The sequence below is a fragment of the Diceros bicornis genome, chromosome 34 (assembly GCF_020826845.1).
Source record: "Diceros bicornis minor isolate mBicDic1 chromosome 34, mDicBic1.mat.cur, whole genome shotgun sequence".
In the NCBI taxonomy this organism is placed as follows: domain Eukaryota; kingdom Metazoa; phylum Chordata; class Mammalia; order Perissodactyla; family Rhinocerotidae; genus Diceros; species Diceros bicornis.
In genome coordinates this window covers 10,746,698-10,759,464 of record NC_080773.1, presented here as the reverse complement: position 1 = coordinate 10,759,464, position 12,767 = coordinate 10,746,698, and positions in this window count along the sequence as shown.

Sequence of the window (12,767 nt, the reverse complement as noted above, 5' to 3'; positions counted from 1 at the left end):
ACCAGCTCTGAGCTAACATCTATTGCCAATCCTCCTCCTTTTTTCTTTTCCCTTTTTCTCCCCAAAGTCCCAGTAGATAGTTGTATATCATACATAGTTGCACATCCTTCTAGTTGCTGTATGTGGGACGAGGCCTCAGCATGGCCAGAGAAGCGGTGCGTCTGTGCGCGCCCGGGGTTCCGAACCCAGGCAACCAGCAGCGGAGCGAGAGCATTTAACCGCTAAACCACGGGGGCTGGCCCATAACTACATTATTATGCAATGCTAAGGACAAGCCCGAGCTTTTTCATGCATAAACCTTCTACATTTCTACACCAATTTTTTTATTTCTTTGGGAAAGGTTTTCTGAAATGGACATCAGGAAAAACTTGGTATGTGAATAATATAAATGGTTAATACAGATTTTCAATAGCTTTGGGTTGTTTGTACAAAATAAAACTTTAATAATCTCCCAAAGCACAAATTATATAGACTATACTTCCTGGCCAGAGTGCTTATTCAAATATACGCTACTTTTCAAAATTACTTTACAATTTCAACATTTAGTTTGTTTACTCTCATGTAACAATTTGTCATAGGGACGGAAAGCCATTATAAATATATAAGACAGAATAATTGAATTAGAAAGTCAAAAAACAAGATCAATAAACTAATCAAGAGCTATTCTTTGGAAAACTAAAACAAAATTAAATAATAAAAATGATAAGCCTCCTAAAGAGCTGATCAAAACAAGAGAAAAGAAAGAAAAGAAAAACTGATAAATATTAGTAATGAGAACGCTCATGGCCAGGTGGCCACTGAGGATAACACTACACCACAATAGAGTTGGTTCTGATCAAGGAAAGCAAGATTTTTATTTTATTTTGTTTGTGAGGAAGATCAGCCCTGACCTAACATCCATGCCAATCCTCCTGTTTTTGCTGAGGAAGACTGGCCCTGGGCTAACATCCGTGCCCATCTTCCTCCACTTTATATGGGACGCCGCCACAGCATGGCTTGACAAGCGGTGCCTCGGTGTGCACCGGAGATCAGAACCTGCAAACCCCGGGCCGCGGTAGCTGTGCACGCACACTTAACCACCATGTCACCGGGGTGGCCTCGCGAGATTTTTCTATAGCATAACATGTCCATTAAATGAACTAGGAAACCAAAATCCTTTTGATAGATAATAAGTCATTTGGTAAAATTCAACAAACATTTCTAACAAACACTTTAAAAGAATAATAGAAGTCAGCAACAATAAGTATCTGTCTAATCAAATTCATATATTAGTCAATAATGAAGTAATAGGGGCCGGCCCTCCTGGCTTAGCGGTTAAGTGCACTGCTCCGCGATGTGGCCCGGGGTTCGGATCCCGGGGTTCAAATCCCAGGTGGAGGCCCAACGCACCGCTTCTCCAGCCATGCTGAGGCAGCGACCCACACAGAGCAACTAGAAGGATGTGCAACTGACATACAACTATCTACTGGGGCTTTGGGGAGAAAAAGGGAAAAAAAAAATAATGAAGTAATAGAGGCTTTTTACATTAAATAGTGAATGGTAATCCTGATGACCACCATTTTACTAACATTATTCTGAAATTTCTGGCTCATACAACAAAGACATAAAAGAGGCTAAGGAACTGAAAGGAGAAAGTATAAGTAAATGTATTATTTAAAAAAAAAAGAAATTTGCCCCAATGAAATACATTTCTCTGTCTCCTATTAAATATCCACAGTTACCCTTAATGACAAATGCATGGCAGCTAAAGGAAATATATAAAAGGGTTAAAATCAAATCAAAATTACATAAAATCAAAGGAATGCCATGTTTTGGGGTAGGAAGAGTAATGCAAAGATAGACAGACTTTTCACTAACAAATGTTTAGTTACGGTTTGTATTAGCACTTTTCTACTTACCTAAATTGTTCTAATTTTAATCTAGAACAGACAAACATGAATAAACAGGGATAGTCTGAAAAAAGAGTAAGGAGGTGGTAACGATCTCACCAGACATAAAAGATTATTAAGCCATAACAATTAAAACCACGGGAAAGTGACCTAAAAATATAGATAGATCCTCAGAGGAGGGCGGAACCCGCTCTCAGAGCTTCCTGGGAATCTACAAACCCCATGGCAGGCTAGTGGAATACTCGGGGAGAAGTGGAACGAAGAGTTGAAAAATCAGGCTTATGGAACATACCAGCAGCTTTCAGCAATCTCAGAAGCAGCAGACGCGGAACTTGCCTGGAGTTCGATCAGAAACGTGATGCAGAGGACCTCCCAAGGTAAGCACCTCCCCTTGGCCAATTCCAGGTGGCAAGAAGAGGCCCTCTGATTGGCCTTGCCTCACCCGGCGGCTACCGAGTTCCCCTTTCTTGACCGTCAACACAGAAAACCAAAGAAAATATTATCATGTTAAAGAATAATACTTGACAACCCAATAGGGTCACAGAAAAAAAAAATGATTCCCTATTGCAACTCGACTCAGGTAATTCACTCAGTTAGCAAATCAAAGGAAAAAAGCCACATGATCATTTCTGGTGAAGTAAAAAAAAATTGGATTAGTGGGGGGAGAAGATCATCCTGAAATTGCACAAAAGTGGAGTCCCTTTGGCTGTTTTTAATTTAATAAATTATAATAAATCATAGATTTATTCTTAATAAATCATAAGTTAAAAATTAATTACTAAATTATTCATTAATACATTTTTTAAAAAATCAGTCAGGGAGGCCTGTTCGGTAATGAGATGGCATTTGTAAGATGGTATATGCTGTAGAATTTAAAATGATTTCCATGAAGAACTTTTAATGAGATGGCATGATTTTTTTATGGTTAACTTTGAGAAGTAAAATAAAAAACTGCCTAACGGAGCACTTGGTAAGTGGAAATACCCCGTAAATTAGTCACCTACTTTGACAAAGTATTACTGCATGCAACATGGATAAATGTCGTAAAACATAGCACTGAGTGAAAGAAGCCAGCCTCCACAGATTCCGTCCTGTATGATTGCATCTATCTGACATTCTCGGAAAAAAGCAAAGCTAGTTGATGGTGACAGGTGACTGCTCGCCTGGAGGTGCGGGTACAGAGAGGGGATTGTCTGCAAAGTGACAGGAGGGAACTTTGTAGGGCGGTGAAATATTCTGTATCTTGATTGTGATGACAGTTGTCGACGCAAAATAACCACTAACCGTTCTATAGATGAGAGAAATAAGGTGAGTTTACTTGAGCCAGAGTGAGGATTATAACCGAAAAGGCCTTAGAAAGCATTCTGGAGAAGCATGGTTTACAGTCCAGTCTTATATCTTTCTAGAGCAAAGAATATACATTAAACACACCTAGGATACATTTTCATCAAAGTTTCAAAGAGGTATTCAATTGCAAATGAACAGGTCAATGTGACTGTGTAGGGAAGGAGACTGATCCAGGCTACGCCCTACATTACCAATAGGGCGTAGGAGGGGAAGTATGCATTCTTATCTTAAGAGAGTGTGTTCTTTACTTTAATGGTTAAGCAGATGTACAATGTATGTTTGATAGGCCATAAGTCAGGCTTTTTAGTTCAAGCCGAATCAGTTTTGAACCCGAATAGTTACCCCCATATACCTCAATATGTGAAAATCTCTTGTCATTAATAAATTTTCGGGAGATGCTTCTGGTCCGGGTATCACACTTTGAGAAACACTGCTCTAGAGAGAAGGGTCTAGAGCAGCTAAATCACGTTCCCTCATCCCTGATCTCCAAGCTCAGACAATCACAGACTTCTCCCCCGGGCTTCCTGATTTCTGCTCTTTATCTTTTCAAACTGGTTAACGGGGTTATTTCTTAGGTTTTGTTTGAAGTCAGAGGGCAACACCCACCTCTCGCCTTCTCAGTAACCTCATCAATGGGCTCTCAGGTCCCAGAACCAGGAGTCCCCACTGTCTGGAGCCCAGATTGAAGGAAGGAGGCTTTGTGGACCATTCTCTGGCTTTGTGAACTCAGTAAAGTCCCAGACCCAAGGTCATAGGTCAGGGAATTAATTCTTTTTTGTGTGTGTGTGAGGAAGATCAGCCCTGAGCTAACATCCATGCCAATCCTCCTCTTTTTGCAGAGGAAGACTGGCCCTGGGCTAACATCCGTGCCTATCTTCCTCCCCTTTATATGGGACACAGCCACAGCACGGCTTGACAAGCGGTGCCTCGGTGCGCGCCCGGGATCCGAACCTGGGCTGCCAGCAGCGGAGCGTGCGCTCTTAACTGCTATGCCAAGAGGCCAGCCCCTAAGGGATTAATTCTTAATGACTGTGAAGCCCCCTCCATTGCAATGAGCATGAGGTTGAGAATTTGAGTCTCTGTCTCTCACTCTCCCCTTCCCAATTTTTCTGCCTTTCCCCCTTATCTCTTCCTCTCCCTCAATTTTTCTCACCCTTCCCCTCCACCTTAAGCCTTCAGGAAGGACTCACTAGGCAGATATAAACCAAGGGCCCTCCCAGCCCAGAAATTCCAACCTAAACAATGCCTCACTTGGTGTGGCTTTTGGTATTGAATTGCTGTCCTTCAATTATCCCTGCAAGGAGGAAGGGTGGGGTAGGTTAGACTTTACCATCCCCTGAGGAAGCGACTTTTATGCCCAGAAGGTATAAGTGGCCTGTTCAAATTGACACGTGGTGAGTACAGATGTATAAATTATAATGAAAGCATTCACGATTCTTCTTTAAAAAAATCAACTTTGTTGAGATAGAATTTACATACAGTAAAACACACCCATCTTAAATGTCCAGTTCAAGGAGTTCTGACAAAGGTATATGCCTATGTGACTGTGACAAGAGATTCTCACATATTGAGGTATATGGGGTAACTATTCAGGTTCAAAACTGATTTGGCTTGAACTAAAAAGCCTGACTTATGGCCTATCAAACATACATTGTACATCTGCTTAACCATTAAAGTAAAGAACACACTCTCTTAAGATAAGAATGCATACTTCCCCTCCTACGCCCTATTGGTAACGTAGGGCGTAGCCTGGATCAGTCCCTTCTTGACCTCAGGGTCACATTGACCTGTTCATTTGCAATTGCATACCTCTTTGAAACTTTGATGAAAATGTATCCTAGGTGTGTTTAATGTATATTCTTTGTTCTAAAAAGATATAAGACTGGAGTGTAAACCATGCTTCTCCAGAATGCTTTCTAAGGCCTTCCCGGGTTATAATCCTCACTCTGGCTCAAGTAAACTCACCTTATTTCTCTCATCTATAGAACGGTTAGTGGTTATTTTTCGTCGATGTTAAAAATGTAAATTATGGGTGCCTCACTAGACCTACTGAATCTGAAACTCTGGAATCTGTGTTTTAACAAGCTCTCCAGGTGATTCTGATTTACACTCAAGTTTGAGAACTACTGCTAGATCCTCACCCATAGAAAATCTTCAGCCATGTCTCTTTCCCCCTGTGGTTCACACTATGCATGCTTTGCTGTATGGAATGAATGTTGAGACAGGTTTCATTCATCCTTTTTTGGTTTTCTTCTCATAGCATCCGGTGGCCAAGATAAAAATATCCACCACAGATTGCTCCTTAGTCATTGTTAGCCACTGTGGTGACTACCTCCTCTAATCCTTTATATATTTGAAATCATGTCATTGGGTGCCTATAACTTTAGAATTGTTATGTCATCCTAGAAACTTTAACCTTTACTTATAATGTTATATGTTATATAATGATGTCCAATGTGTCTTTTTTCCAACATCACCAAGCAATTAACTCAAGTCTGATGCTAACTACCGGAAGATAGCATCAGATCCCACAGGTTAAGGACTCAGTCCTACAAGACTGACCTCCCCGTCAACTTCAGTCACCAATCACGTGTCTAGGTTGTCACCTGTGCTTCTGACTGACCCAGTACAGATGGGACATTCCCACAACCCCCTCCTCAGGTTCCATTAATTTGCCAGAGCAGCTCACAGAAGTGAGCTGTGAGAAACAGAAGTGCTGTGAGAAACATTTTTATTTACTAGATTACCAGTTTATTATAAAAGGACATAACTCAGGAACAGCCAGATGTTAGAGATACACAGGACAAGATAATGTGGGAAGGTGCATGGATCTTCCATGCTTTCTGGGTTCGCCACTCTCACCAACCTGGAAGCTCTCCAAACCTTGTCTTTTTGGGTTTTTATGGAGGCTTCATTACATAGACATGATTGATTAAATCACTGGACATCAGTGATTGAACTTAATCTCCAGCCCCTCTCCCTTCTCCAGAGGTGGTGAGAGGGAGTGGCACGGAAAGTTCCAACTGTCTAATCGCTTGTCAGTTCCCCTGGCAACCAGCCTCCATTCTTAAACTACCTGGGAGGCTTTCCAAATGTCACATCATTAGCATAACAAAAGACACCTTTATGGCTCTCCACACTTAGGAAATTCCAAGGATCTCAGGAGCTCTGTGCCAGGAGCTGGGAAGAAGACCAATATCTATGTTACGCGATAAATCACAATATTACAATTAGGGAAATACAGTCTGACTGCAAAGCAGCCTTAAGAGAGCCCACCTGAAGTCAGTGGTCAGGAATTTCAAATGAGACAAGCAGCAGTTTGGGTGTAGACTTGGAGTTGGAGGAGATTAGATGTAATCAGGTTTATGGTTTAGAAAATAAGAACAATGAAGTGAGAGGGGGCAGGGAGTTGAGGGTGTAGTCTAGGGAGTGATTACAGAGACTGGCCCAAAATTCATGCTAGTTAAGAAGGAAAGGGAGGAATAGTGAAAAGAAGGTAGGATCAAAGGATTTGGAGAAGGGGAGTTCTAGAAGGAGTGAGGAGGAAAGTTAGAAGGTGGTTGACAGGAGGGAAGAATGTCCTCCTGAGGACATCTCCTCCTGAGATTATGGAGGAGTTGCAGTTTTGGAGATGGCATTGTAGGAGAGAAAAAATTCCCCTCTACCCTCTTTGGGTCTCTGGCTGGGACTAAGAATTAAACTGACATAAAAGAGATTAATGGGAGCAAAACATATAAATTTTATTGAATTTTTACCTGTACATAGGGGCCTTCACAAGAGAATGAGGACCTAAAGAAGTGACCAGAGCACGAGGCTTTTATACCTTTTAGACAAAGAAACAATAAATTTGTGAAAAATTGACAAGATAAAGGGGTTTGGGCTATGAGTAGTAAATGGTGAAGAAGTTAACAAAGGTTGCTTATACATATTTCTTGGCCCTAAATTTCCTGTCTCTGGTAGTAAGGATGTCTCCTTTCTTCCTGGTAAAGGGAGGGTACCTTTTATTTTATTTTATTTTTTGCTGAGAAATTTGCCATGAGCTAACATCTGTTGCCAATCTTCCTCTTTTTTTGCTTGAGGAAGATTAGCCCTGAGCTAACATCTGTGCCAGTCTTCCTCTATTTTGTATGTGGGTCACTGCCACAACATGGCTTGATGAGTGGTGTAGGTCCGCGCCCAACATAGGAACCCACAAACCCAGGCCACCTAAGCGGAATGCACCAGATTTAACCACTATGCCATGGGACCAGCCCCTGAATACTGCATCTTATCAGATGATTTGCAAACGTTTTCTCTCATTCTGTGGGTTATATTTTCCCTTTCATGGTACTGTCCTTTGATGCACAAAAGTTTTTAATTTTGACAAAGTCCAATTTACATATTTTTTTTCTTTTGTTGCTTGGGCTTTTGATGTCATATTTAACAATGATTGCCTAATCCAAGGTCATGAAAGTTTTCACCCATGTTTCCTCCTAAGAGTTTTATACCTTTAGCTCTTACATTTAAATCTTTGGTCCATTTTGAAATCATTTTTGTATATGGTGTGAGATAGGGGTCCAAATTTACTCTTTTGCATGGGGATATCCAGTTGTCAGAGCACCATTTGTTGAAAAAACTATTCTTGCACCATTGAATGGTCTTGGCTCCATTGTCAAAAACCAGTAAACCATATATGTATAGGTATATTTCTGGACTCTTGATTCCATTCCATTAATCTATATGTTTATCATTATGCCAGTACCACACTGTCTTGATTACTGTAGCTTTGTAGTAAAATTTGAAATCAGGAAATATGAGTACAACTTTTGATTTTCTTTTTTGAGATTTAGCTATTCTGTGTCCCTTGCATTATATATGAATTTTGTCCATTTCTGCAAAAAAAGGCTGTTTTCTCTACACCCGTTAAATAATAACTCTCTGTTCTCTCTTCCTTCTAGCACCTGACAACCACCATTCCACTTCTTTTTTGTAGAAAGGAAAGATTGTGCAGTCTTGGTAAGTCCACAATCTTGAGCGTTAACTGGCAGGCTGGAGACCCAGGAAAGGGTTGCAAAAGCATCCAAAGGCAGTCTTCTGACAGAATTCTTGGGGGAGGTCAGTCTTTGTTCTGTCGTTCTATGAAGGCCTTCTGAGGATGAGTAGGATACACTAGAAAGGGAGGCAGCAGGGGGCGCAGAGGTTAAGTGCAAGTGCTCTGCTTCAGCGGCCCAGGCTTCGCCGGTTCAGATCCTGGTCGGGCACTGATGCACCCCTTGTCAAGCCATGCTGTGGCAGTGTCCCATATAAAGTAGAGGGAGATGGGCACGGATGTTAGCCCAGGGCCAGTCTTCCTCAGCAAAAAGAGGAGGATTGGCATCGGATGTTAGCTCAGGGCTGATCTTCCTCACAAAAAAAAAAAGAAAGAAAGAAAGAAAGGGAGCCAGCAGATGCTCACAGCAGAGGCCTCTCAGACCACCAGGAGTTCGTCAGGTGGGAGATGAATGCTCCGAGGGGGAATAAAAGGGAAAAATTTTACCCACTTAGAGGTACAAGCCATTCTAAAAGATTTCTTCAAGAGGAAAAAAAAAGTGAGGAGAAAGGGAATGATTATGCTGCAAACAGAGGCCATCCCGGGAAGAGGCTGCTGCCTAGAGGCAGACCAGTCTGTCCCCTCCCTCTCCTCCCTTTTCCTTTTATCAGCCAGAGACAGAAACTGAAAACTGGGACTTCAGACAGCTAAAAACCTAAAACAGAAAAAAAAAAGGAAGGGAGGAAGAAAAGCAAAATAAAAAATAAAAAACTCCTACATACAAGGACAGAAAATAAAAGATAAGTAAAGAATATCTTAAAATATATGACATTTATTTTAACATAAACATATAATAAATAAATTATATATACATACAATAAAATTAAAACAAAGGCCTATAATTTGACCCAATTTGGAAATCTAAAATTTAGATACTAAAAATTCATGTTATATGTAAAAATTATATATATAAATATGTAACAAAATTTATATGCTAAAATAATTTATATAATAAAAAAAGAGCTCTGATTGGCTTTTGTGCCTCTACAACACAGCTTCTAAATTAACTTTAGCATTTGCTAAAATGCACCAATTGACAAAACTTCATGGACTTAATCAATACTTAATCAAATGATAGTTATACGTGGAGATCCCACTAAATTTAAACATTGTACCCCCTGAAATCTTAAACGTGGTAACTAAATACAGAGAAAAAATAGTAATGCTTCACCTTAACTATAGCCAGGAGGCAATTTTCCTCTGCCCCAATAAACCCAGAACTGGTGGTGGACAAGGGCCACCCTGCAGCCCAGAGCCTGTGGAAATGATCAAACTAGCTAATCCTCAACTGTTGAACTGCGCTGCCTTCCCTTTCGTATGGAACCACAGGCTATTTCTGAGTTGCAAAAATTATCTCCCTCCCATGTTTTTGTAATTCCTGCGTTCTCCCATTCAGTCTTGGCTGCCACAATCAGACAGAAAGTGCGAGGACATTTTTTTCTTTCACCTTGAGTGGAAACCTCAGCAGCAGACAGTAACTGCTCTAGGTACATATATATATATATATGTACACACCACATTTTCTTTATCCATTCATACATTGATGGACAATTAGATTGTTTCCATATCTTGGCTATTGTAAATAATGCTGCAATGAACATGGGAGTGCATATGTCTTTTTGAGTTTGTATTTTTATTTTCTTCAGATAAATACCCAGAAGTGGAATTGCTGGATCATATGAGTTCTGTTTTTAATTTTTTGAGGAACCTCCATAGTGCTGCACCAATTTACATTCCCATCAACAGTGCATGAGTTCCCTTTTCCCCACATCCTTGCCAACACTTTTTATTTGTTATCTTTTTGATGATAGCCATTCTACCAGGTGTGAGATGATATCTCTTGGTGGTTTTGATTTGCATTTCCCTGATGATTAGTGATGTCGAGCACCTTTTCATGTACCTGTTGGCCATCTATATGGCTTCTTTGGTAAAATGTCTGTTCAGATCTTCTGCCCATTTTTTAATCAGATTGTCTTATTTTGCTATTGAGTTGTATGAGTTCTTTATATATTTTGTAATTTTATTTATTTATTTTTTCCCCCAAAGCCCCAGTAGATAGTTGTATGTCATAGTTGCACATCCTTCTAGTTGCTGTATGTGGGACCCGGCCTCAGCATGGCTGAAGAAGCAGTGCATTGGTGCACACCCGGGATCCGAACCCGGGCCGCTAGCAGCGGAACACGTGCACTTAACCGCTAAGCCACGGGGCCGGCCCTCTTTATATATTTTGGATATTAACCTCTTATCAGATATACGATTTGCAAATATTTTCTCCTATTCAGTAGATTGCCTTTTCTTTTCCTTTTTTTTTTTTTTTTTTGGTGAGGAATATTGGCCCTGACCTAACATCTGTGCCAATCTTCCTCTATTTTGTATGTGGGATGCTGCCACAGCATGGCTTGATGAGCGGTGTGCATGTCCGTGCCTGGGATTCAAACCTGTAAACCCTGGGCCGCGGAAGCAGAGCACATGAACTTAACCGCTACACCACTGGGCCAGCCCCAGGAGTTTTTTTTTTTTTTTTAATATATATTCTGGATATTAACCCCTTGCAATTATTTTCTCTTATTCCATAGGTTGCCTTTTCACTCATTTCTTTTCAAGTGCATAAGTTTTACATGTGTCATGGTTGTCTGTTTCTTTGTATGTCTTGTTATTTTTTGTTGTGGGGATTTCAGCATCTGAAGAATCAACCAACTCTCCCAGACTTTGTGGTCTGTTTTCCTACAGGAAAAGCTTCCCACACAGCCTGGCTAGAGATTCTGGAGATCTCTCAAGCCTTTTCTGGGCACGCATCCTCCCTGGGCTTGTGCACGTAATCTTTTCTTTGAATAGTTTTACTGGTTTCTACTCAGGAGCTCCCCCTTGTGTCTGTCTGCGATATTGCGGCCTCTCCGCCGCGGGTAGTAAATTACGGTCCTAGGGCTCCTCCTGGTATGTTCATTAGTGGCACTGCAGACTCTGGTGCACGGTTGATGTCTTTGTTCTTAGAGACCCCCAACCTCTCACCACATTCCTGTTAGTACTTGGATGCAGGTAAGACAAACACCAGTCCCTTGAGTAGTCCCCCTAAAAGTCAGTTGGAGGAACATTCTACTCATTTCCCCCCTCAGGGAGAAGATGGGAATTGGGATTTCCAACCAAATGTGCCTTGGTGGGAGGTGTGGGGAAGGGGAGGGGGTCTCTGATGAGAGAGAATGGAGAGTGTCACACATTTCCTACCAGGCTTCCATGCGGTTGGCTTTGTGCTTGCCTGGGGTGCAAGAAACTTTTAACTGGTTCCTAGATTTCTCACAGCTATTGTGTTGGTTTGTTGTTAAATTCATGTCTCCCTGTTGGAAGGAGAATCTAGGGTTCCAATTCCACCATCTTGCTGATGTCACCTTGTGTGAAGGTTTTTGTATGAACACAAGTTTCAACTAGTTTGTAAACACCAAGGAGCATAATCACTAGACTATGCAAAGAGTATGTTTAGTTTTGTAAGAGACTGCCAAACTGTCTTCTAAAGTGGCTGGAACCATTTTGCATTCCCACTGCAATGAATGAGAGTTCCTGTTGTCCCACATCCTCACCAACACTTGGTGTTGTCAGTGGATGGCCATTCTCATGAATGAATGAAATCTCATTCCATGGATTTTGGCCATTCTCACAGGTGTGTAGTGGTATGTCACGTTCTAATTTGCAATTTCTTCATGACACAGGATGTTGAGCATTTTTTATATGTTTGTTTGCCATCTGTATATCTTCTTTGGTGAGATTTCTGTTCAGATTTTTGCTCATTTTTTAAATTGGGTTGCTTGGGGCCGGCCCGGTGGTGCAGCAGTTGAGTGTACTCGCTCTGCTTCGGCAGCCCAGGGTTCGCAGGTTCGGATCCCAGGTGCACACTGACACACCGCTTGTCAAGCCATGCTGTGGCGGCGTCCCATATAAAGTAGAGAAAGATGGGCATGAATGTTAGCCCAGGGACAATCTTCCTCAGCAAAAAAAAAAAAAAAAGAGGATTGGCATCGGATGTTAGCTCAGGGCAGATCTTCCTCACAAAAATAAATAAATAGGGTCGGCCCCGTGGCTTAGCGGTTAAGTGCGTGCACTCCACTGCTGGTGGCCCGGGTTCGGATCCCGGGCACGCACCGAGGCACCGCTTCTCCGGCCATGCTGAGGCCAAGTCCCACATACAGCAACTAGAAGGACATGCAGCTATGACATACAACTATGTACTGGGGCTTTCGGGGAAAAAAAATAAAAATCTTAAAAAAATAAAATAAAATAAAATAAAATAAATAAATAAATAAATTGGGTTGTTCATTTTCTTATTGTTGAGTTTGAAGAGTTCTTTGCATATTTTGGATAACAATCCTTTAGTTTGAAGAGTTCTTTGTATATTTTGGATAACAATCCTTTATCAGATATGTCTTGCAAATATTGTCTTCCAGTCTGTGGCTTGTCTTCTCATTCTCTTAACA